The following is a 26,345-nucleotide window of genomic DNA, read 5'->3' as shown; positions in this document are numbered from 1 at the left end:
TAATGATATGAGTTTGCAATGCAAAGCCCTGCTTTCTCAAGGCTGCTATTTTCAGCCTTCCACAGCGCATCTCTGTTCTTTCACCTCCGTTTGGTCAGGCATCCTGTTGTGGGTAACTTCCCAGCTCCTTTTCATGATCTCTCAGTAGCTACATTGCTGCAGTGTAGCTTGGACTGTGCTGTGCTAACCTGTGAGGATTATTAAAATAAACTCTGAGTCATATTTAAGCTGTATGTGGGATAAGATGGTTATCAAGGTTTATTTTTTCTTATAATTAGATCTCTTAAACATTGCCTCATTAGATATCTTCTGTGACTGTTGGAAAAGTCCTCAGGGGACTAGTGGTTGTTTGTTTTCAAGGGAAGTTCACATGATAAATACAGAAACTTGCCACTCTGTGAAGGGTTTTTTATTAATGACAATTAACCAGATATTTTTCTTTAATGCTTGGTTCTTATCCTGATTTCTCTCCAGCCTTTCCACTGCTATTACAGCTCTGATATTCTATAGCAAGTAAGAACATAACATTACTACTGTTCATATGTGGGAGATGGAGGAACTGCATTAAGAGCCCATCAGATAGGAAGGTAAGAGGCTGCTTAGATTTGTATGGAGCCACTTCCAAGCTTGGCAAGCTGGACTGGAGTGCCTTGGCCCAGGCTGAACTCTTATTCCTATCAGCACTGCTGGGTTTGTAATAGCTCTAAGCAATTCCATTCCATCCTTCCCTTGAAAGTTTAGTACCCAGTGGTTCAGGCATGGCCTGCTTTGTCTCTGTGGTGTTCCTCTTCTTCCTCTATGCTTAAGGGGCTGCTTGGGAAATAGCACCATATGCTTTCCTCTGCTCTGCAGTAGGCTAAGATTTCATGTTGCCTGTCCCTTGCCCTCTTTTGCTCACGTGGCTGTCCGCTGGCTCACCTCCATCTCTCAGTACCTCCATCTGATAAGACCAGTATTGTTTAGATACATTTCTGGGAGGTGTCAGAAAATATCCAAGGAGACGTAGTTCTTTTTTCAGTCATCTTTTCTTCTAACCTCAGTCAGGAAATCTTGATCTTCAAATTCTACTTCTCCAGTGGTCACCACTGTTTTTGCCTCCTCCTATCTGTCCCCTCACTTCCCCTTCAAAAACAGGAATAACTGGCTTGATGGTCCCACTCAGAACTCGTGGTCCACTGCGTGTGTGGGACACCACATGTGAAGTAGGAACTGCTCTGAGAAAAAAAAAAGGATGTTTCTGGCCCTTTGAGGCAGACCTCTGCCTTTTTGCTTTCCACTGTTGAATTATCTCTAACTGTCACAAGTTTTAGGTGAGGTGGTTAGATAAATCTAACTGCATAATACGATCTCTCCGATGATAGCTTTTACAGTCAAATGTTGCAAGTTTTTTCCATTTCTTTCTTCATCTTTTTATCTCTTTGTAATCTCCATTTTTTTTTGGTTTGCTAATACTGGGATATCTAAGATGCATTTTTAGAAGGACTGGTGGATCTGGAATGCTCACAAATTTAAGTAGAATTACCTTTTTTTTATTTCTTTTTTTCTGCAAAGCTGTACCAAAGGTGCATAGATTGTCAATATTCTCCTCAATTCAAAAATTTCAGCCATGTAGTCAGAGACAAGGAGGAAATAACATGTGGTACAAGTTATCGCTCTTGTATCGTGAGCAATGGGTTGTGAGCAAAGACCATGAGGCTGACTTGTTTCTCTGCATGATTTGACAGATTGATCTGTGATTAATCTGCAAACAGGAAGAAAAAGGGGATAATTAACAACAAACATGAAATTTGGAATGAATAATTTGATGAGTCGAAGGCACAGATTAACTGTATTTTAGATTCAGAGACTGTTTGGAAAGGTTAAAGCTAGGAGGAGTTCTGGAAGAGGCTGCATCAGCAAACTGGTACATTATTTACTCTGGCAAGGTTTTCAGCAGTAGGGAAAGCTATTCCAGGAGGTGTTAGTCTGGGCATGGTCAGCACTGGCTCAGAGTTTGTACAAAATGCAGATTCAGGAGATTACTGGGCACAGAAGCAGACTTTAGAGTTGTGAGGTGCTTTGTAACATCAGCCTGTTGGACTGTTGGATCAGCTGAGACGGCTGTTCTCCTCTCTGGAAAAGAGGAATTGGCCCATGCTGTGCAGTGACTAACAAATTGTCCCTGAGGACTGGCGAGTTAGGTAGGAAAATGTTATTTACCTTAAAAAAAAACCCCAACATTTTTTGCGCGTATTCAAGATGCTAATAATAAACTGTCAGTGGAGCTCTGCCCTTTGTTCATAACTGTGGTCATCTCTTCTCCACATTATGACTGAGTGTTAGCATTTGTCATTTCACCCAAACTACTCATGCACTAAAACTAACAATCTGACCATCACATCTCCCCTGGGAGGTTTGGATGTGAATCATAGAAGAGGTTTTGGTTCTGTGCCACAAGTCATGGGAATTGTGGAAGGAAATTATTATATGCTAGATTTGTTTTATAGTGAACCACATTATGTCCTAGAACTTTACATTTTCAGGAGTCGAGTCCAGGAGTCCTAACTCAGATGAAATTCCTCTTGCAGTTGGAAAGTTTGGCTGTCCCAAATATGATTTAGGTTTTAATTTGGCTTCTTGTTTGCAGTTTCTTTTCTTTCTTATATATTTTCTCTTTGGATTCAGACTGATTCTTTCACATGAAAAATCTACCTTGATTCCATGAGTGGCTGGTCAGTACTTTTTTTTCGATACTTCTTTCTCTTTTCTTTCATATAGTTAAAGATATTTGGTTGAACATCCCCACTTCACACTATGGTCCATACTTTTTTTTTTCCCTCCTGCAGTGTCACAGGTGAGGCAAGAGTTATGAACATTTTTCTGAAGATTGCAGATACCTGGGTTAGACCCAATTAAAGGCTGCCTCGGGAGCTAAAGGACATTCAGTACATCACACACATAAACCAGCTGAAGGACCACTGAACTCAGCTGCAGCAGAACATCCATTTACTGGAAAAAGTAGGCTGATAAACCCTGTGCACTGACTTCCAAACTGAAGTAATTTTACTAGCATGCCTTAAAAAACAACCGAACACCTCCCCTCCAAATGTCCAACCCCCCCCCCAAAAAAAAAACCCGAACAAAACCCTAACCATAACCGCCAAACACTGCAGAAAGGAGAGAAAAACTTCCAGAGAGATATTTGGTTCATTCTGCCAGAAATGCAGTATCTCAGGTCAGGTCTTCTGCAGGAAACTAAAATAGTTTGTGGGAAGAACTCTTAAACCAGCCTTACAGAATCCACATGATATTTTATTATTTTGTAGAACTTGCTTTTATATATGAAAAGTAATTAAAAGAAGAATACAATTAAGCTGAAATTAACTAAGGCTGGATGGATTCACCATAGGCAGTGATGATATCTGGAGCTTAACAAAAACCAACCTGTCATGCACATCCAAATGGTATTTTGAGATATATACTGAGCTTAAAAGAACTAATATTCCATTTGAAAAGAATAAAGGATACTATTTTGGAACTTATTCTTTTTCTGAGGCACAGCTGAAGGGTGAAACTAAGCTTTTCCATACAGATATATGAGACAGAATTCATACTCCACCAAATGAGACCTTTATGCTTCCACCTGCATATTATGGCTCTAATAAACACGTTATCAGCTCATGAAAATGATGGCAAACAGGTGACTGGAGGATTTGATAAGTCAGCAACAAAGATTAACAGATTTTTCTCAAGGAAAAAGTACGAGAGATTCCTTTATTTAAAACAATTGCAGCACGTGAATTGACTGCACTTAAATCATTACTGGCAATTAGTATGTGTCAGAAAGGCTGCAGCTGGCTCCAATTACAGGTAGAACTTTTAGAAGCTGAACTTAATTGTACCATGTGATAGTGAGAGGCTGAGCAATACATACCATCATAAGGGTGCTCCCAGTGCAGAAAGGAGGGCAAGATCTTATGAGCCAAAACTTGATTATTTTAGCTAGGCCTAGTCCCCTCCTCCTGGGAAATAGATATTGTAGAGAGAAATTGCTGGGAATGCAGTAGTTCACCTTGCTGAGCTTCTTCAGGTGCTGGGGAGAGCTTAGAAACTATGCAATGCAGACAATACTTCTCTTTTGTCCCTCTGCAGTAGGTTTGCCCAATTTAGGGTCTTGCAAGTCATATCCAGCTTAGGCTGCAAAATCCATTCGGCTCAAGGCCAGCAACTTGCTGCCTCAAAGTCCCTGCAGTTGTAGGCAGGGAGTGATTTGCAGACTGCCTAGGTATTTTGATGGGGCACTCCCTCTTGTGTAATTGTCATGTGTGAAAAACTCTTTCCTTGTATGATGGCACTATGTTGGAGTCTGTGGCATAAAGACTCTTGGACTTACAGCCATGTGCTTGAGATGTTTCTGCTCTAGTCACGTTATCAGGATCTCTCTTGGTTTCATGATGTGCTATGACCATAAGCCTTCACCTTGGTCATGGACCAAGGCAACATTTTTGTTATTCCAGTTCTCTCTCTGGTTGTGTGAATGTGTTTCTTGTCATGTGGCAAAATAGTGATGCTTTGAATAGAACTAGTAGGTGACTGATCATATGTTAGGAATGGAGATTACAGTATGTTGACTCCTTTTTTGTGTTGCTTTGCCTAAGTCTTGTTCCCTGTTGCAGGAGCCTAAAAGTATGGAAGGTAAGTATTAATATTCCCATTTAGGGATTCAATGCTGCATGTAAACCTGATGTGTGTCCCAGTGTCAAGATGATGCCCTGAGGTGGAGCCCAGGCTTACTGCTGGCTTGTAGAGGGGCTTGTGTACGTTTAGTGGAAGAGGGGAGAGCATGGAAAGCATGCTACCTTTTTGTCTCTTTCCTTCCCTCTCTTGTATGTCCACTGGAGGAGAGAGGCTAAACCTTTATGATCTATGTACCACCGAGTCTTAGCTTTCTTTTTCCAATAAAAAAGTGTATCCAGGCTGTATTTTGAAATATTTTGTTGAACAATTTGAACTGGTTATTACTACTTCAGCTGAACTTATTAATGAACTGTGGTATGACTGTATTTGTATCTCCTTGTTCATTAGCCAGCAAACAGTGCCTGTGTGGGCAGAAGCAGGCATTTCACAGTGTGCTTGCACTTGGGCTGATGCATGGGCTCAGGCATCCTATTGGTTCTTTGTATTGCTCGTAAACCCATGTTTGATCAGCGGGACATCTACCATGAAACTCATTAGAGCTGCTATTTTGAGAAAGCAGGGTGATGTTTCACATAATGTGCTAATGTGAAAAGGATGCCATGCTTGTAAAACTAAACTGGAACTTTCTTGGAGAAGCATTAAGCATTCCAGCCGTGCACACAAAGTTTCAAGTAATTCCTCCAAAGTCTTCACTCTGGCAGTTTTTCTGCTCACATCCAAGTTCCACAAACGTTGCCATAATGTTGATAATATGTTTTAAATCTCTAGCTCTTTCTCTGAGATTTTGAGATGAGAATAGTAATCAAGTAACAACTGGGATCTGAGAAAAGAGAGTCCGGAATCCCAAACTCTCCCTATGTTAATGTACTTTTCCTTGTATCAGCATGAACAAAGGTAATTGCTGTGTAGTCAGCTAAGGTACTTTTGGGGGAAATAGTGTTAGTTTGTTGTATGAAACCTTTGTAAGCAGGAACACTGCTGTCTCTGGCCACGTGATTTGTTCAAAAGCAGCACACCCATTTTTGACACAAATATATGATACCTCTACAAGAAATGATCTGTTATGCCCCATTTATTACATTCACAGGGTGCCTTCAGTGCTGTGGGGCCTGTGGATGCCGCTCCTAAAAAGCACTATGTTGCAAATTCATAATTTTCACAATGTAATGGCCCATCCAGTGTCCTCAGCTGGGTTGTGCGCTGTTTGTTGCTGTCAGTTCCTAAGAACAAAAGTGTGAACACGGGAGATGACCTTCCAAAAGAAACTTTGAATATGTTAAAGCAATGCATGGTACATCCCTTTCCAAGCTTTGTCTCAGTGTGTCAAGTTTTGTACAAGTGAGAGGGATGTCGTGTTCAGGGCTGTGCAGCTTTGTGAAATGCATTTGGAGGTGAGCTGTCTTAGCCATTATTGATGCTAAATATGACATTTTATTCCATTTAACTGTGCTCAGAGAGATGAACTTCAGCATTAGCAGGCCCAGACAGGAGCTGTAGAAAATGGGAAAAGTGAGAAACAGTGCTCATTGGGACTGCATCCCTTCTCACAGACTCTCTGAGACCAGGGGCTCAAGGCAGGGTTGTCTGGAATATGGTAGGGCCATGTGGCTGTCCTGTTGTCACCTCCTTGGGAATGTCTTGCTGGCATTGTCTTAGGCCTGTGAGCTGCCTTCAGTCTCTTTGGTAGACTGAGTGTTGCAAGCTCCATGTAGTTCCTGCAGCTCTTGACACACACCAGAGACAACTCCTTTTATTTTTTAAAATGAAAGCTGAGATGCTTGTCTAGTAAAGTAATTGCTGGGAGAATTTTGCCTTCTAAGAAACAAAGCATTTCTGTCCTTATGCAAATTTAAACAAATGCAATACTGCTCTTAGTGGAAACTGCCATGGGGTATGCAAGAAAGTTCATGTCTTGAGAAAACCAGGCTTCTAATGGGCAGTCTTGGGTCTTGCTGGCCACATCTTCTCTTTGAGGTCTTCAAGAACTGCACAGATGTCTTTTAATTATACTTCCACAGCTGAATAATCTGCTTACTTTTTGGGAACAGCTCCTGTGTTAGGCAATTCACTGTGAAGAATGGAGGTTGCAAATAGGTTCCTCTCCCTTAGTGAATTTATTTCGTGGAAGAAGGTCCTGGGGGAGAAAAGTTTTGGGAAAGTAAATTCAGCCTCACACATGGTACATATTCTTTCATGTGCAAGCCTCTAGCAATTTGTCCTCTCACTGCTCATGTATTAGAAGAACACAGGAGCCTTACAAGAGACTTAGAGATACATCAATATGGTACTAAATAAGAAAAGTCTGTGTCTGTCTTTAGTGTTGAATTGTTCTTCAGTGTTTTCTTTTGTCTTTAGTTGTTGTAGTTATATAATTTACCAACATTACCTGTACAGATATGTTGGGGACTTTTGGTGAGACCTGGGATTTGGGAGGAGGATTTCGGGGTCCTTTTAGCTGCTCTGGCTGTGTCCTGGGGCATAGCATTTTGCTTTCAGGACTCCTGTACGGTATGCCATGAAACAGCTACAGGAGTAACTCTAAAGAGAGGTGTAGTGACATGTAAGAACTGCAGATGGGTAAAATCGCCTGTAAGTTCTTTGGTGAAAAGCACTCTTTAAATGTAAATCATTATTATTATTATTGCCTTCAATTATAATCCATTTATGTCTCTGGACAGTGTAAACCAACAGTGTGGGAGCTTTGCTGCCCTTCAACAATCCCAGCTCTGTGAAGTTACTCTTGGCTTCAGAGACTCAAAGTTTCTTACATGGCTCTTCTTCCTGTCTCTTGCCCACTCCTAACTGAGACTGTCTAAAATGACTATTTCTAATGGTTTGCATTACATTCATGACCATATCTTGTGTGTATGGGAAAAAAAAGGCTTTAAAACACGATTCGTTTGAACTGCAGTCCTCTGAAAAATGAGAGCTCTGGTGAAAACATCCAAGGACCCTGGTGCTCTGGTAACAACACTGGCTATTGCAGAACTTGGGATGAAAATGGGAAGTCAACAATACTTGAGGTCACTTTATTTTTTTTTACTCCCCTCTGAAGATGGCTACAATTGAATTGATTCTACTTGCAAAGAACCCTCCTTGCATTTCTGTTTTACTTTTAATAACCTACCTTCTCCTCTCCCCCCATGCCTCAAGCTGTGGTAGGGATGACATTCCCTAATTGCCCAGGTAGCATTTTGAAAGCCATGGGACACATCTTTGTTCCTTAAAAATCTGCCTAGTGAAAAAGCACTTTCTTATTTTCATAGGTTTGTTGTTCCCCTGTGTGGGAGGTAGTCCCTATTTGTTCCCTCCACTGCCGTTCTCATCGCCCATATTTTCTTCACAATGTCTGCTCTGTGTTTGGGTGTCAATAGCTGGGCTTCACCCTCCTCAGGTCTCTGACTGCTGGGGATTTGCCTTAACAGCCAGATCTTTCGTAGCAAGGCTTTTTGTAAGACCTCTCACTCCCGTGGGAGAAGCTGTCAGCCCACACAGCTTGTCCTGAACAAGGGAATATTTGAAGGTTTTACTTAACTCACTTTCCCATTTTTTCACAGATTAGTATTTTTTTAGACCCTGTTATGTTGTTTAAATTGAGTCTGACCACCAAAACAAATGAACATTGTGTCACCACATCTTGGTTCCTTTCATACAGCTGCAGCTAAGAGAGTTTGGAGACGGTGCTACCTGCAGAAATGTTGAAGCTAACACTATGTATAATCGTAATGAATTACATTCAAGGCACTCCATACATAAATCTGGTCACACCAGAACAAGAACTGTGGAAACTATATAACATTAATGTATACTCATTACATTCCTCCTTTCACAGGCTCCAAAGTTGTCAGGTTGGCAGCAGGGTGGGGACCTTGGAGTAATGAGGAGTTAGATTTATATATTTTACTAGAAATCATTGCAGCTCTTCGCTGAAAGGGGGTGCCTTTTAGAAAACAGGGCATCTGTGATGTACAATAACTGCTAAGGAGTAATGAATTCTATGTTTGTTGTCTTTTCATTGGTGGCAAAGAAGCTTTTCTCATTTTGCAAGTTTATTGAAAAAGGCAAGAATCAAAAAAAACCCCAAAACTTGAAAACTCTGTTTAAAATATATAGTTCAGCTTTCTATTCTCTTTGAAATCAAAGACAAATTTCCTACTGATTTTCTCAGGAGCAATATAAAGGCCTGAAAAGATAGGTAATGTTCCTTCTACCACATGTGGAAACATGTCATTAGGTTCCTCCCTGGATGGTTTTGGCTATATCATTACAAGCATACACCAAGGACTGAATTTGGCCTCACAATGATTAATATTTTGTTTATTCAATTTGCAGAACCACTACTCAAAATGAAGACCCAGCTGACTCTGAAACGGGGAGGAGGAATACAGGGCAGCATCCATGCAAGATAGGGTGGTAGGGTGACTCCTTCCATGAATAGAGAGATTCATGTATCCAGAGCAGGAAATCAGTACCCAGAGTAATGCTTTTTAGCTGCAGTACCTTGTGTTGGCCCTTACGTATCTCATACTGCTTGTCTTTTAGACCACTGGGTGGTCTGTGCCCCTAAAAATCCTTTTCTCTTTTGCAGGGGAGTAAGTGTGGATCCAGTCATCTAACTGGAGTCCCAAATTTGAATCTTTTGCTGAGGAACTTGGCTGGTTCAGGTGGAGGATGTCATGTTACATCAGGTGTTTTTCAGAGAAGAGTGGCACTTTCACAGCCAGCTCAAAAGGAGGGAATTTTCTTTCCAGGCAGAATGAGCAGGCAGGTCTGTTGTTGATCACCAAGTCTGTGGTTTATTTAACTGGTTTTTTTGAGTGCTGAAAGCTCTAGCTGGTGATAGAGCTGCCAGGCTTTACTGCCAGCAGCACACTGGTGGCACTAAGGCTTATATCTGACTTCCTACAGCTGCAAACACTACTAGCACTAAGATTTCACAATACCTGGGACACAACCACTGGGATGAAGGAGAGTGACTTCTAACTGAATTCAGGCAGTGAGAGAGGCTAAGGAAGGGTGGCTTTCTACAAAAGGGAAAGCTGCTCACTAGAGGAGAGCTACCCCCTACTTTTCATTTACAAAGCCCACTGCCATTGCTGAGTCTATTCTTGGTTTCTTATGCCCCAAAGTGTTTCTTTCCAGACTCTATGTATTTTTTCACTTTCTATCTTCCACTTGTATGTGATTTGGCATGGTGATTCATGTCTTTGTTATCTTCAGACTGAATTCCTGCAATGGAGGATGAGGATGGAGGCAACTTGGAGACTCACCTTGTGCAGAGAGCCAAATGTTAGCTGCCACTATCCTTGATTCACTACAGCCAAGCCTTCAAGGTCAGGTCCTGCTTGTGAAAGCTCCTGTCTAATCACATTTGTCCTGTGATTCATACACCTTTACTGGTAGTTACGTTCCTGCCTCTGAGTTCAGTTGTGGCTTGCCAGTCAGCATGATGTTAATCATATGCTAGGCCCCTCGATGGTGGCTATTGTTCTGCTGAGGTTTGGTTTTGAGAAATGCTGTCCACCTCCCACTTCAGCTAGAGCAAAGGTATTTTTGTGTGCAAAGACAGAGGACTTTATAGTCCTGTAGAGATATAAATAATATTTTCTGTTATACTTAAACACAGAAAATTCTAGTATATTGATAGGCCTTAGCTTTTAATACTGTTTTGTTCCTTGACATTCAAGTTTTTTCTCCAATCAAGAGTAGGTATTTTCACTGCTGAGATGTTCAGGGGCTGCTTTCTGCTCTGAGATCTCTCTCAGTGATTCACTTCTCTGGGCTTCTAAGTAGTTGGTTTGCCCAAGGTGGTGTAGCTGTTGTTTTCCTTGAGAGTAACATACAGCTCATGGCTGATATAGATAACAAAACAGACACTGTTTAGAAAAACCCCTCAGTTCTGAGAGCCCATGTTAATAATCCTTGATCTCCACTGACTTCTTGCAAACTTGACAATCTGCTTCCAGGGTAGATTGTTGGTATTTGCAGTTTTAACTAATAGGCAGCTGTGCTACGGGATGCATATTGGGATATCACTAGGATCAGAAACTAAACTCTGTTTTAATCTAAGCTGGGATCACATTTGAGATTTCCCAGCCAACACAGGACTCCCTTAGATCTGGTAGCTGTTGAGGCTCCAGTTGGCAGTCACAGAAAACACTGAGAATTTGAAACTGGAGTCAGAGTTGGTGACATGACTCTGTTTCTAATGATGATAGATATATCAGAGACTTACTGACTTTTTTTACTTCTTTTTTTAAAGATGAGCCTAGGTATGAAGGCTATTCCTGAGTTTCATGATTCCTCATAGTAATTGTATTCAACTCAGTTCTACAAGGGTAAATTGGCATGGGAGAACTCAGACAGATGAGAAGCATAAGCAATACAAAGCAAATACACATTGTGTTACAAGACTATATGGGCAGATTAAGCCCTACCAAAATGTTGGGCATACACCCTTGCTGAACCTCTGCCACAGCCCATCCAGTGGACAGTGCTGTATCCTCTAGTGCGGGGGAGTAAAAAAGTCCTCTTGTTGTGCACTTTAGTGAAACTGCGTCTGTAGGACAGGCTGTATTTATTATGTGCATGTTGGAAAAATGAGGTAAAGAAAGGGAAAGAGGTTATAAACATAAAAAAATCTGTACATTTATTTTCAACACAGCATGCTACATGTACCACTAATTGGTAGTGGACTGCATGACTCCAGGCTCAGTTCAAATCCTGAAATTCCAAGACAGAAGAGTTTCTTTTGAACTCAGTAAGATACAAGGACCAAATTTTGCATGCATTTGAAGCTGATTTCAGTTGTGACCCTTGCAATAAAGGCATCACATATGATATGTGATATTCTTCTGGGTACCTCATTCTGTGACATAAGTTGACAATGGGCCCAGCCAGCACTCACAATGCTTGTTGTCTCTGAATCAGAACACATCCGCAAGGATGAGAGTGAAACTTCAGTGTGGAAAAGTTGAACACAGTCTCAGGCATTTCCTATAAGCATGAACAAGTCCCTTGACACCTCTCCCTTTCTAATTTTAGTGATAGAGATGGTGCTTTTGCAGGAATTTATAATTGCTGTTGATTTCTTCACTTAGAACTTGCATGGCTTGTTTAAACAGCATTGCAATTCTGGAGCTCTTTTGCGACATTTTAGGAGGGCACTAAAGCAATATAAAATAGACTAGGCCTGACCCCAGGGAAGTTAAGACATGGGTTCAAAATGTCTTATTCACTCATTCTCTCTGCAACTCAAGGACAGCAATCTTGTTTTGCACCTGGAGTACTAGTTTGTCCAAGGCACAAATTGCCCCCAAATTTTGCTTTCTGTCTTCATGCTTTTCTATGACTCTGAAAATCTACAGGGGGTTTTCACATCTCTTCTCTAAAAGAATACCATTGTTTTTCCTGTTATTGCCATAAATGCTTCCCTGTGAGTCCTGGTATATAGAGAGGAATTATACTTCTGAAAGTGGTACATCTGTGTACTTCCCTTGCAGCATGCTAGGTTTAAGATAATTGCCTGTTGCTATAATATTCTTGTGGAAAAAATGCTGTATTTCTGAAATAGAAGCATACTGCGGAAAGTCAGTACAGGTTTAATCCCCTGGTCTGCCCAGACTATCGGTGTGCCCTTGAGCAGGTTAGTTGGTCTCTGGGTAACTCAATTACTTATGAATATAACTGAAATAAGAACACTTCCCTAGTGTCTTTTTATGCTGTGGCAAGAAATACATTAAGGACTGTGAAATATTTGTAATCTACAATGGTCAAGCCATATAAGCCATTAAGGTGGCTGTTAAAATATCTGAATAAACAGTTTGTCCAGAAGACCCTTGGTTCCCCATGAGGAATTGCAGCCATAGCTTTGCCTGCCTGTGCCAGAATGCTGTACAGCCTGATATGACATTGTTAATCAGCATTTCCCTTCCTGAAAGGATTTGTTGGAGAAGCACCATTTTACTCCACCTCAGACAATGTAGGCTGGCTGAAATCTCTGGGAATGCTTGTCACAGACAGTAAACTTTGACGTGATGCTAATACCTCGTCAGGGACCCACTAGCCAGAGGATCCTGCTGGTACTTGTGTGTTAACTGAAGGTGGTCAGGGCTTTTGTACTGTCCTAGATCAACATATTTTATTGTAGTTCTCTGCATACTGCATCTTGCATCAGATCTGTCCCACTAAATCAATGAAATTATTTAAATAAATTACTTTTATTAATTTATTATATGAAAAATTTTAGAGCAAATTCCTTTGATGTATGATATCCTAATCACACCCGCAGGGCATTAGCAAGCACAAGGCACATCTGAGTGTCTCTAATTCCCTAGTGGTGTGATTATATCTCATAATATTCACAACCCCCTGGAGCTTCTTTACTGGTATAAATAAATCAATTATTTAAGTCAAATACTTTGATCATTAGAAGCTGCCAGTAAGTGCTTGAATGCCTGAGCTGTGCAATTCACCAGGAACGATCTTGCCTCTCAAAATGCTGAGCAGCTGAGCTGAGTGCTACCAGCACTTCATTTCAATCTGCTTTATAAATTAGATTAGAAGTCAGTTTCCAATACTTCATCCTGGATAGCAAGGAAGGGAGAACTGTACAGGGGTGGAATTATGAGATATTGCTGCCAACAGATCCTTTTATCATTTAACACTGCTGTCATAGGTTAAATATGAGCTACTGTTCATATTAACTAATAGCTATTATACTGAAAACTGACACAGGGATTCCAGCTAATGCACCATGAACCTGGTTCACACATACTGCATCATATTAACTATTATTTGCACATATGGATGGAAAGGAGTTTTGAGTCACTTGGGATATATGGCAAATTAGCATTTTATATCATATTAATGAAGTGCTAATTGCTCCTTGCAACCTTTTTTTGTGCAAATTGAATGGGTCCTATTTGCATTGTCATGTAACTGCCGTATTACCTTGCAGCACTTTCATTAGGATGAGGCAGCACAGAGTTCATCAAGGAAAAACTATTAGTAATTGTGAGATAATGAGTTATGAAACCCATATTGTTTAAAGTAGAGCAGAAGTACTGCAGTTGACTTTGGTTTAGCTTGGGAATAATTTTATTAATAGGTTTTATAAAATATCTTTCATATTGCATATATTAAACTGACCTGTTTAAAAACAGAGCTCCCTGCTCTAATATTTTCTCTTTCAGTTCCTGTTTGTCAGGGTGTTTTGTGTCTTCTAATGGAACGTGAAACATAGTAAAAAATAATAAATAAGGGAGTAGTTTATTGCTGCCCATTTGTCTCTAAAATTAATCACAAGTCTGGAACTATTTGAAATTGTAGAATTGTGAAATAGGAAAGTATCTCTAAAGATATTGAATTTACAGGTGTCCATGAGTCTGACCAAACAGCAACCAAGTCTGTAAAACAATTTAAGAAATGTTGAAGATGTTACAGTCCTAATCATTTGCAGAATCTTGTTAACTATCACAGATACAGTTCTCCATAAATGTGAAATATAGCATGTGATGCTTTCAACTAGGTCAGGTATTTTAGAGGAGAAGGACAGGTGGAAAAAAATGAGGAAAAAAATTGAAAAGTAATTTCATGCTAACTCAGGGATGTTTCCATGATTGTGGAGGAAGCATGATTAATTTCTGAAGCCTCTGTGGAAAAGGCACCCAGACAAAATTACATAAATCTACATTAGAGGATTTAAATGCTTTTGCCAAGAAAAAAATGATCTGAATTTTAGGTAGCAGAGCCCGTTGTCAATCAATTCATCCAGATTTAAGACCTGCACCTTTTCTTTTTTAGTGAAGTATTGGATACAGACAGATTGCAAGTTACAGCCGAAGGCAGTGTGACAGCTTTATTGCTGTTGCATGGCCAACATGTTGTCTTTGGGAAATAGGCTGTGGACTTTCAGAAAGGTATGCACAAAGAAATGCTTTCAGATATTTGTATTATTAAAACAAAACTCGTTAATACAGATTGACTAATTCTCTCTCTTTTGGCTGTGTATGCAAACACATTTATGTAAATGTAGACCTATGTGTTTATCAGAAAGATAATCGCAGCTTGAGAGACGACTGAATGAAGAAACTGTACATAATATAGTCTGTCACCTAATATATTCTCAAGTGTCTGCAGGGGTGGGGAGTTAGGACCTCAAACAGACATCCTGAATACAGAAACAACCGCACAGAGCCTTGTCCCAGGTAGGCATGAAACAATGCAGCAGCGGAACAGCTTCTTACTGACCTAGGCTTAAGACTGTTTCCAAACAAGCACAAGCAGTTCAGCATATTTTTTAAACCTGAAGTCTATTGTTTTTTCAAACCTGAAGCAAATTGTTTTGTTTTGCCCTGTATGTGATCCTGGCTTACCTGGTGTAAAAAATGTGGATTGTCTGGATTTCAGTTGTATTCTACCCACTCAAGGGCCAAACCAGAAATACTTGAATGCGGTGCTACTTGCATCCAATTTGTTCTGAATTAAAGTAACTGTATAGGTGAGCTGAACAAAACTGTCTGTATGACCACATCTGCTTTTTGCCTTTACAAAATGCTTTCCACCGTGTCTCCATAACCCTAGACTTGCTAAAGTCTCTATGGTGAAAAATATTTTTTCTCTGGGAGACTTCAGTAGAAGGTTGTGAGAACACAAATATTATTTTATTGGTGAAGTCTGAGTGCATCAGCAAAGTCTTACCTGATAGCACTGCACAGATTTGCTGCATTGTGTGTGTCAGAGTTGAAGTTTTAATGGGCTGGTGAGTTATCACAATAAATGTGGACCCTGTGGGGAATTGTTTACTGTGTCTAAGAAGATGAGGAGATTCTGGGTGTGGACAGGAGAAAAGGGCGATATGGTAACCTCAAGAATTTTATGGGTTTATGTTAAACAAACAGCAGCAGTAACATCAGGAGGTTATCAGGAGCCTGAGGAGATTCAAGAGCAAAGATCTGGTAGAGAGATAGAGGAATCAGATGCACAAACATTCTTCCCTGCTGACAGGTAGGACTGCATTGGTATATTCCTCTGCTAGTCCAAATGCATCTGGCAGAGGAGCTAAGCAGAAAAGGGAAGTTGGTAAATGAGGAAGGCTGCTTCTTGCTGCACAAGCCATTTCCTGTATTATGTGCTCATCTCTTTTCCAGGCATTGCTGACCAGAGTCCTTGCTGAGCTCCAGAAGCTTGCACAGGGCTATGTGGCTGTTAAGCTCTAGTTAGAGTGTAAGTGTAACTTAAGCTCATAACTACCAAAAGTCAGTAATGTTTGACACTGTTCAGTGGCCTGTGAGAAATTAATTCAATTTCATTAAGATTCCCTGCAGTTACTTTACCTGGTTGGAAAAGTACTCCTGATTTCCTCAATTGGCACAGATTTTTTTGCTCTGCCTACAGAAGTAAAGGACTCTGAGTGAGCGTGAAGCAAAGCCAGCAAATATGTGCCAGGCCGGGGAGTACTTCAAATCAGACTTGGAGACACCTTGTTACGATGGCATGGAGACTTCATTTCTGTTGCTGAGATCTGTATCTCTTATTTGTCTTAAAAAGGAAAAAAAAAATTGAAAAAGAACACTTCCTTCTATGGACTGATGAGTAAGAAGCTTTTCAGACACCTAAAATGAGTAATGTGAAAAATTAATAGTTTGGAGTCCAAAGCAAAGTTTGTGTGACCTCGTAAAGGGAGGGAGAGAGAGAGTCTTTAAGGGAATGACAAGAATCTAAAAATATTGATTTCAATTTGCCATGGGAGGGAGCAGGAGAAACAAGCCATTGGAACAAGTTCCTGAAGCTTCATGCTAGCTGGAATGTCTAACAGCAGAGTGAAAACAAACATTTCAATAAGGTTTACCTTCTCAGGAAAGTTTATGTCCAGTCCTTCATCTTGCACTCTGTCATTGGCAGCCTCTGATCCTATTTGAAATAGCAAAGAAGACAGAACTTTTTGTGCTCATGGAAAAGAAGGGAAAAACTATGAAGGAAGTTTTATGTTGCAGGGGGGATTTCAGGCTTCAGCAGGATCCCACTTGTGCACTTGTGAAAGGCTGTGCTCAGCCTCTGGGGCTGGAGGGAGAAGAGGGTACAGTTGTGCTCTGTGCAGAAACCCAAGGCAGCTCTCTGCCTTCATCCAACCTCTTCTAGGGGTGCCTGCATCAGGTAGCCCTTTGCCTTTCTCCAAATTCAGAATCCTCAGTGCAGATATTGTGAGGCATCCTGAGCCTGCAGGATTTGATTCTGTGTTTTGTGTGTCAGTCCAGTTTCTATCTCAGTAAGTTGCTCCTGAGTTGGGAGCCCCAGTAAACCCTGCCTCAGATAGCCCACATTTCCCTTGACAGGGAAGGACACAATGTGTCTCCAACTGGCCAGGCAAGAAGGAAGTTTTGATATTTGACATGACTTTTTTACCACTGATATGGAGTTCAAGGAAAATCACGGTCTCTTGCTTGGGATCTTTGAGAATAATGGAATGACTAAGATAAGATGATAAATTGAAATTTGGAAATGGAAATGGCTTAAAATCAATGGATCTGAAGGTGACTGGGCTATTGACATGAGGTGAACTTTCTTGTGACCTATATGCATGCAAAGATTGACACCTATACAGGATCAAAGGAGCTTATGAAAGGCTAGAGTACATGAGAGGAAATTGAAAATGTATAGGTTGTTGATCTCAAGAGTGGCTTTTATTAGTTATTGTACATAATAAGTGTTGTGTCAGAAATGAAAGGGATTAAATCTCACCCAAGGTACTGCACCTGAGCAAATATTGTCTTGCCTGGGTGAAATTTGTGCCAACACAAAGAAGACTTGGTATGAGGCTATGTACTGCTTAAGTGTCACTTAAGTCTTCGAAATGAGGATTATGCAGGATTTTAGTGGTACAAAAATATTAGGGCAAATTTCAACCCTTACATTGCTACAGTGTATGTCCCCGGGTTTCTGGAGTAATGTAGAATCTCACCAGGAAACATCAAAGCAGTTGGAAAGTGCTTTTTCTGCATACTGACCACTTTCTGGATTTGTGAGTTTTTCATGTCACTGAACTGAAGCTCTGAAGTGCTATTAGAGAGAAACTAACTGGATAAGTGAGTTTTAATGGCTGAATGTTTTATTCTCTGCTGTATTTTCCAGTGGCTCAAATGCTTTGGTCTATGTGAGCAAGCAGAGGACTATTTTGCTGAGGTCAGTAGATTTTTCTGAGATATACTGTAAATGTTGGGACTGCAGTTGACAGTTTGTTGTTGGAAGTATGAATAGAAAACTCAAAGTTTCAGAATAAAAGTAACAAACATTTTCAGGCCAGAGGAAGAAAATTCTAAGTCTGGGGATAAAGGAAATACTTTTCATGCTGAATCCTTCTGTCTAGATCTGCTTTCAGCAGATGATACCCACCTTTCAATCGCACTCTTGCATCTGTGCCCGGTTTGCACACCTCTTGCTAAATATTTTCCTGTCTGTGGAAGAATAGTGAAATGGTTTCATAAGAACACAGACCATCTACTTGACAGCCGTTCCCATATTTAATTGTCTGTCTTCAGTGATAAGGCATGCCTACGTAAGCTGGACTGTAAACACCAGAGGGGAAAGGAGCAGGATATAATCTTGTACACGCAGTATTTTCAGAAAAACTTTTTCTATTTTTTGGTTGGATTCCCATATTTATTATGTCTGCCATTTGCCCTGCCACAACATAGGCTGAGGGGAAAAGAAATGGGGAACCTCATGATGTCTTTCTGCCCCTCCTGTGTGTTAATCTGTTTCCAGGGTACCTTGTAGCGATGCTTCTGTTTTTTAACATCTTTGTTCCAAGACATGGATTTAACCAATGGGGAGTGAGAGGCTTTGGAACACTGTCATATAAAACTGTTCCTTCTGAGAGGATGTTTGAAACTGTGTTGAAAATGTAATGTTTTTGAGGGGCTTGTGTCACCTGCTGCCCTCCCTATCGTAACAATCACTGCCCACATCATAATAATGCTTCCTTCCCCACAAGGCTGGTATTGATCACTGAGCCCTGGCTATATGGATGCTTACTAGAGTTACTGGTTAGTCTGAAGGATCATTTTACATGGTTTTGGGTTTTTTTCCCCATTTTTTTCTTAAATTTTTTGCAACTCAAATGTATTCTGTTAGTTTCATTTGTCCTGCACTCTCCTCCTCCTCTTTCTGTGTTTAATTTGATCTTACACATATGATTGTAAACATTGAATTTTTATATCTTGGATTGATGCAGTGGTTGTGTTCTGATCTGAAGTTGATTAGTAATCTGAGGAAGCCAGATCAATGCTGGTTTAGGTAAAATGATCACAAATCTTTCCCTAGTGGCATGCATGGTTCCCTACCTTCCTGTCAGTCCCCATACAGCACCAGAGCCAAGATTATTCTTTCTGATGAAAGGAAATCTAATTTACTAGGTTTAAATAGTACTGCAATCAACATGTTTATAGCTAGTGGTAATTATATCGAAGTTTTTGTTGATCAATTGATCCTATCCTACTCCTGTGTCTCTTTGAATATTGAGTTTCTTGTGTTGCCCTGGCCAGTACCTAGTGATCACAGCTAGATCACAACTGCTTTTGCTTCATGGCCTTTGCCGGCAAAACCTTGAGCTTGTATTTTGCTCTTTTGAGTAACTGATGGTCCATAACAACCACGCTTACAAGTGAAAATGAATGGAGGTGTTTTGCATACCAAGAACCCTGTATGCTTCTCTGGTATATGAGGAGGCCATAGGGTGGTGATGGACTCCTCTGTCCTTCATCTAATATTTGCCCACCATAGGAACACTGGAAAGCAGGTCATTGTCCTCACAGGATCCCTGTGAGGTTGGCAATACTGCTGTCACCATTTTGCAGATGAGGAAATTTTTGGCAGAACAGAATCAAATGACATAGCATTCCTCTAATACACATCAGATGGTGATATATAGAAATGGGAATTTTGTGTTGTAGTACTGTATACCTCCTTCCCAAATTTGGCTAAAGACTTTGCATTCTTCTTGATTTCTGTCCTAGTCAGAATTGCTCTGTCATGTGCTCTAAATTAATTTCTATATATTTTCTCTAATTTCCCAAATAAAAACACTGGAGCATATTTGTGTCATGTTTACAATGTACGTGGAGGTGAGGGGAAATCTCAGAGGAGCCAGGTCATGGATGTTTAAACTTGCACCTGCACAGCTGTGACTGAGCTGAGAGTAAGCACAGAGCAAGCAAGAACCTTTCTGTGCTAGTTATGTTTCTAGGGAATCTTTTCTTTCCATAGTCAACAAAAAGTTTTGGAAAGCAGGATGGTTTTCCCTTGGTATGTTTTTGATACTTCAAAGCAAAAGTAAGGGAATAGCCATTTATTATTAGTGGGGAAAATGCATTTAAATTTCTGAGTAGCTTTGTCCCACCTTGAAGTGAAAGAGAAAGAAAGAGGGGGAGAAAAAAAGGGGGAGGCAGAGAAAGAGCATCAAAAGTTTTTCTGTCTTATTTATTTCTAGAAAAAGCATCACTAGTGAGCTTATTAGTATGGCATTTTCAGTGGAAATACAGTATTTCTACTGGACAAAATGCAAGAATGTTTTATCTCATGGAATTTCCCACTCAGGAATGGAACAATTCTTCATACTGCCACAGCTGCCTCAGCTCCTAATATGGATTTAGCAAGTAGCTCAAAAATACCCATTAGGACCCAAAGACATAGTTGCTATGGCGGTTTTTCAAAACCTTAAAGGGCTATACTAAAAAAAGTCAGGAAAAAACATTTGCTGTAAAAATTGTTGGTTGCAAAATAGGATGGATCCTGCATTTTGCTGCTGAGCTACCAGCCATTTGTTTTGATTTCTGCCACAGCAGGTTCTGCCTTGAATGCACTATGAAATTTGGTTTTGTTTTGTTTTGTGTGCACTGAGCCCAAGTAAAAGCCTTCTGTGAGGATGTCAGTGCCATTTTGCTCTTAGAGATTGTAGCTTTCAACTTGATGCTGTCTTGTAATGACACTATTCTCGTTCATCCATGTTTTGATGGTCTTTTGATGTAAAATGTGTTTTCTGAATGAATGGGTTTGTTCCTTGTTTATAATTCAAATTGCTGATGCCTATTTTCACTGACTTTTTAATTATGCAGCATTTAAATCCAGAGTTCATTTTCTTTGAGAAGAATCCTCAGAAGGCTTTTAAATACCAAGAGAATTCTTCTGGTTTGGGAAGTCTCTGAGTCAAAAGTGCTGCAGGAGAGTGTACTGAGAAGGCATCACTCCATGCTTACTCTGATATCACACTTTTTCCTAAGTTTGTGTAATTGCTTAGTGATGGAGGTGTGATGGATATGCAGTCTCACCAGGTACAGCTCCTTTATATCCCAAATATCACAAAATATATACATGTCTTCAGTCTTTATGTCTTTTTTGGATCTCACTTCCTGCATGTTCTATTATACAACTGAACATGACTTGTGAAAAGGTGAGCATGTTTTAGGGTAATATCCTAGCAGAAGTCCCAGACTTGTGTCAGTAACCAGGAGCAGTGGCATGTGGTGACCTGTGGTTTTACTGTTGGCACACTCCATTGCGTGGTTCTCCCATGCCAGCAGCACTCTCTGCAGTGGTGCCTGGATATGGGTTAGGGCAGCAGTGTGAGCCAGGGACTATTCCAAGCAGGCAGACATGGATGAGAACTCCTCTTTGGGGAGTGAGCAGAAGGACAGAATTTAGCCATATGGACATGGGCTGTGCCATAAAACTTGTGCTCAGGGGCAGGGACTTGGCCCTGAACTGCTGTATTTTCTATTCCAAGGCAGGCCTGTTGATTTCTGTACAACAGTGCCAGGCCCTAAGACAGAATGCATTTACAGCTCTCTGTATACAGAACATAATTTTAATGCTTGGCTCCTGCTGCAAAAAATGTCACAGTGAACTTCAAGAGGATTGTTTATGTCCCCAGAACCTTAAGCTGGAATAATGACTCTAATTTATTTATGCACATTTTGACAGCTTGTTATGTTTTATTCCGTAAAGCTAAATGTGGTCTCAACACCTTGGAATTATTGCTACCCAGTAATGATGCCAGGGAGATATAGGGATTTCTATCTCTGAGCAGAGAAGATCTTTTCCATTCTGTAAAGATTTGGAACCACTGTCCTTGTGTCTGCATATCTGTTTGAGAATGTATGGTGAAACTGAGGGGTAATGTGTCCTAGCTGCATAACTGAGTGGGAACAGACAGACTCTACATCAACGCTGAATGCTTGAATAACCCAGAAACCAGTGACCTTAGTGTGGGATCTGTCACAGTCAGACAAGAGATGGGGAGCTCTGTCCTAGGGTAGAGACCTGTAAATGCTTACTTGCTTTCTGATATTAGACTGTTTGTTTTAGATCTGCTGAACAATGCAGTTTGTGCACCCTCTTAAGAGAGTCTCTTTCTCCATGGAGGTCTGGAAGACAGGCCCCTTCTGGTCTGAGAGGGTTGTATCATTTCTGGGTATGATTTATGTACACAGAATGTTTCCAGTGTCTAATATAACACATTGTTTGATAATATATTTACAACTGGGGAGTTTGTAGGAAAATTGAATAATTTTGTAGCCAATAGAATATGATATTAATAGGTGGAAGGCAGGAGTTTAAATGAAAACAAAAGAAAGCAAAACCAGAGCACTAGTCATTGGATTCTGTATGGCTTTGAGTTTCTTTTTCTGTTATCTACAGCAATATCTATAGTATTAAAAAAAAACTTGTGAGGAAGCATTCCCAAGCATTGCACTGTCTACAACGAAAGTGTTAGAAGAGTTCCTGGCAGACTTTAGACCTGGACCAACTAGATTTCTCCCCAATAATTTACATGCACAATTCAGGGATTAAATTCAACCCAGGATCCATTCTGAACAGGTACCTGACTATCTAGTTTTGGAGACTATACGGGTTAAATAATATGAATAGAAAATATTTGCAACCAGTAACTGTCTTAGGCTTGTTCAATTGTCTAGTGCAGATATAGCTAATGCAAATTTACTTCTATAGCATATCCATTTGGAAGCAGTGTTGAAATGGGGAAGGGGAGAAAGAATATGTTTAATCTAATCCAGGATATATGGGGATGACAGAAATCTCAGACTCTTAATTCCTTGCTGAATATCTTCTATTGGCTCTTAGCAGTAGTAGCACAAGGAAAATAACATTCATGATGGGCCAGTGTGGATCCCTGGAGTCTTGATAGGGACTGCTGATAGACAAAGCTGTAAATATGTCATGATGGACTGAAAAGGAAAAGGTACCACGCTAGGGGAAACTCAGATTGCAAGCATTGGCTCATGTTCCCCAACCTGAGTGGCAGGGCAGACTGATAATTGCTTTTGGGCTTCAGTTTGTGTTTTAATGCATTATTTTTTTAAACTGTTTCTTAACTGACTACAACAATAGCACAGTTTCCAGGACCAAATTTATTTACAGGCCACATGGAGAACATGAATAGTTACTGCTTTAGAAACAACAGGAGGATGTTACTCTGCTGTTGATACAGATGCACTAATGTAAATGATCCTATGACCATTCAGTTACTAACTCCTTAATTAAAGGTTTAACTAGGTTTATAATCCGAGAGGGAGAGCTATGGCCACACTGGGATTCATATGCAAAATCATTCACCATCAAATTCTAGTGGGACAAGTTTGGTTTTCTCACTCCTATTCTGAGGGATATCTGTTAATGATCAAAGTCAACATGAAAATTGACCACCTTTGCAGTCCAAGGAGGGAGATCTGCTTGAACATGGAGAATGACCTGAATTCCCACCTTGTTTGAGTTGGCACTTCATATCAGGATTTGAATCTCATATTGTGCATGTCTTGCAGGGATGTCAAGTTTATAAGGATGGCACTCGCATACAGTTCCGTGATCATTGTGACAGTTCCCTGGTCTCTAAAGTAATTTCCTGGAAAAAAATGTGAAAATTGTGAGTGCTAGTCAGTGATTTATGGCATTTTAAGTAATCAAATGCAGCTGAAAATATTGATATGCAAGAATATAACCAAATCTTTGCTATAACCTTATATGTAAACTGTGTAAGAGTATGGCATGCTCCTCTGTCCTTTTTGTGAGAAGGTACAAATTGGTTTTCTTTCCTGAAATGGTTGCAATTCCTATTGTTAGCAGAGGCAAAACTTGAATGTTGTTAAAGAAATGAACCGTTGGGAGTCTGGTCTAAGTTGAGTTCTACCATCAGTGAAGTCTGCTGTTGTCACTCACAGGCATTTTTCTCTGTAGTGTTTTAGCCTTGGTTCCTAGTCCTAGCTTAAAGTATCTGTTTTTTTTCCAGAAGTGGCTGGTCATGACACATAATAAAGAATGCACAGCCTATGTCTTCTTACAGCGTTGCCCTGGACTCTGTTTCATCTTGCAAAATGTACATAGCTAGTCTCTGTTGTGTCCTCTTTTCAGACAGGAGACACTGGCAACAAGAAGTAGCTGATGGAGTTCTGACAGCAGGTGTTTCATTTTATTTGGCTGCTATAGGGGTTTTTGATATACTAGCATGATTTTTTTTTTCTTGTCTGTGAATTCATGTGAAAATGAGTTATGGAGCTGAGGCCTGGACTGCATTAGGAAGTTGCTGTGCTTTAAATTAATTCTCTATACAGTCAAATATGACCTTTGGATATTTGGAAAGGCCAACCACCAAATGCTTTCTTATTTTCATATACTATGGACAGAGATTCTCATTTTCATGCTCATACTCCAGAGAGATTGACCCTGCAGGACAATGGACTGGTTAGTTTTCTGGAAGATAAGCAAATACATTGTGGCAAACTTGAAAGCTCCTCTTCTTTTCTAACTTTTCCATTAATTTTGTAGCTAGACGGGTAAAAATAAGCTGTTTTCTAGAGACTCTAGCCTCCTGCCCATCAGGTTATGTACCTGCGTATACTGAGATACAGCCCTCAGTAACTTCTATCATTTTACAGTGAATGGACATATGGAAGAAGGAGATTGTGACTTTGTATGACCTTTATAAGGAGTTGGCACAAGGTTATATAGTTTAATTTGGGCTATATTTTGTTACCTTTTGCACATATGGAATGTCATCTTCCTCTGCAATAATCTCACCTATATAGTAGTGTCAGAATCTGTCCTACCAGCTGGAGTGAGCTATTCTACATTGTATCTGATATTCTTTCCTTTTTATCTGTTGAGACAGAGTGCTTTACTGTGTATTCTAATATCCCATGGCTTTCCTTTTGGAGCTGTGTTCACACATCTTGATTCCATCTGTACACTTGAAGAGGCCCGTTAGGTGGAAGATGTATCTGTCAAACACATGTAGATTCTGGACAGCAGCCCTTTACGGGTCACGCCTTGAAACATTACTAATTTGATTTCAAAGGGAGCTATTACAAAATGCCTTTTGTGTTGTTAGGCCTCAGGAGAAGGACTGCAGTTGGACACAGTGAAATGCTGCATTTGCTATAGCCATGACGCTTCTTGTTGGAACAGATATGAGAATCAGTCATGTTTTTGTCTGGTAGCGCTGCATCTCTTCAGGAGGAGTCCCCTGATGTGAGAAGGGGACGGCTGAATGTGTGTTAAAAGGTCCAGGGGACAGAATCTTAGTGATCCACAGCATCCATCAGATGCTGTCCAAAGCTGTTGAACAACCTCAGGAAATGAGTGGAAATCTGACTCTTGTTTGACTATCCTGAGTCCTGAGAATGGCACGGTGGGTGCAAGATGGTTGACATACACATCTGTGCACTCTGTGGCAGTGCTTTGAAGATCTGAGTTGCAGCCTGTGGATTTTTATGATGCAGTCATGTGCATTTTTAAGACTAAGAATTAGACACCTTTGTGCTTGAAGTTAAACATGACTGTGACTCATTCATCTGTCATTCTTACAGACTTGGTGTGAGAACCATATGGATGCTAAGAAATACTGTAGACCCAAGATGCAAGTTTATGTGTTGCAAGACAGGAGGCCAAACACTGAAACAGCATCTGACAAAAGTGAGTACTTGGTCAAAGTTTCCACTTCTGTTTGGTCAAATTTCCAACATAAATTAAACCATTGTCTCAAAGTAGTGGCTTTTGCCCCTGGGAAACTGTGGATCTTCCCCCACAGCTAATTCACTATTTGCAATTAGTTACAGTTGGTCATAGGCTGCACAATCTCTGAGCACATTAGAACAGTAGTAGTAGCCTGACTGGCATTTGTAAACAGAAAATGCTTGGGACTTCATAATACTCTAACTCAGTGCAGTAGTGTGCCAAAATAAAGGTCATTTAAATTTCATATTAGGTCACGCACTTTTGAAATGACACGTGTTTAATAATTTTTCTCCAGTAAATGAACGATAGCAAGTATTACACTTAATAGGCTTTGATGATATGCCCACAAAAAAGACAAAGTCTTTTCAAAAACATTAAACTGATATTTTACCCGAAAAAACCCCCAAAACAGAACAAAGATTCAAACTCCTGCCCAAAGCTTCTGTAATAAAGAAAATTAGACTTTTTGGCCCTTTCCAGATGACAGTTTGCAGAAGTTTCACTGTAATTTATTTATGTATCCATCACTAGAGAGATTGAAGCTGATCTTCTGATAAGGATGAAAGAGAATGAAGGGTGCAAGTTGAGCTTGTCACAGAAGCTGTATCACAAACCCCATAACAGGACCATTAGAGGAGTGAAAA

The 26,345-nt window shown here is 40.3% G+C and overlaps 1 long non-coding RNA gene across 1 annotated transcript; it reads left to right on the top strand.

Annotated features, from left to right (window-relative positions):
• The first annotated feature begins 509 nt into the window (after positions 1 to 509).
• Positions 510 to 26,345, top strand: LOC113946039. The gene is made up of 3 exons (XR_003527273.1): positions 510 to 587; positions 25,554 to 25,659; positions 26,235 to 26,345. It is a non-coding gene; the product is annotated as an uncharacterized LOC113946039 (long non-coding RNA).

This window comes from Corapipo altera, unplaced genomic scaffold, assembly GCF_003945725.1.
Source record: "Corapipo altera isolate COAL_440 unplaced genomic scaffold, ASM394572v1 46, whole genome shotgun sequence".
Classification (NCBI taxonomy): domain Eukaryota; kingdom Metazoa; phylum Chordata; class Aves; order Passeriformes; family Pipridae; genus Corapipo; species Corapipo altera.
This window is presented reverse-complemented; position numbering and strand designations above follow the sequence as displayed.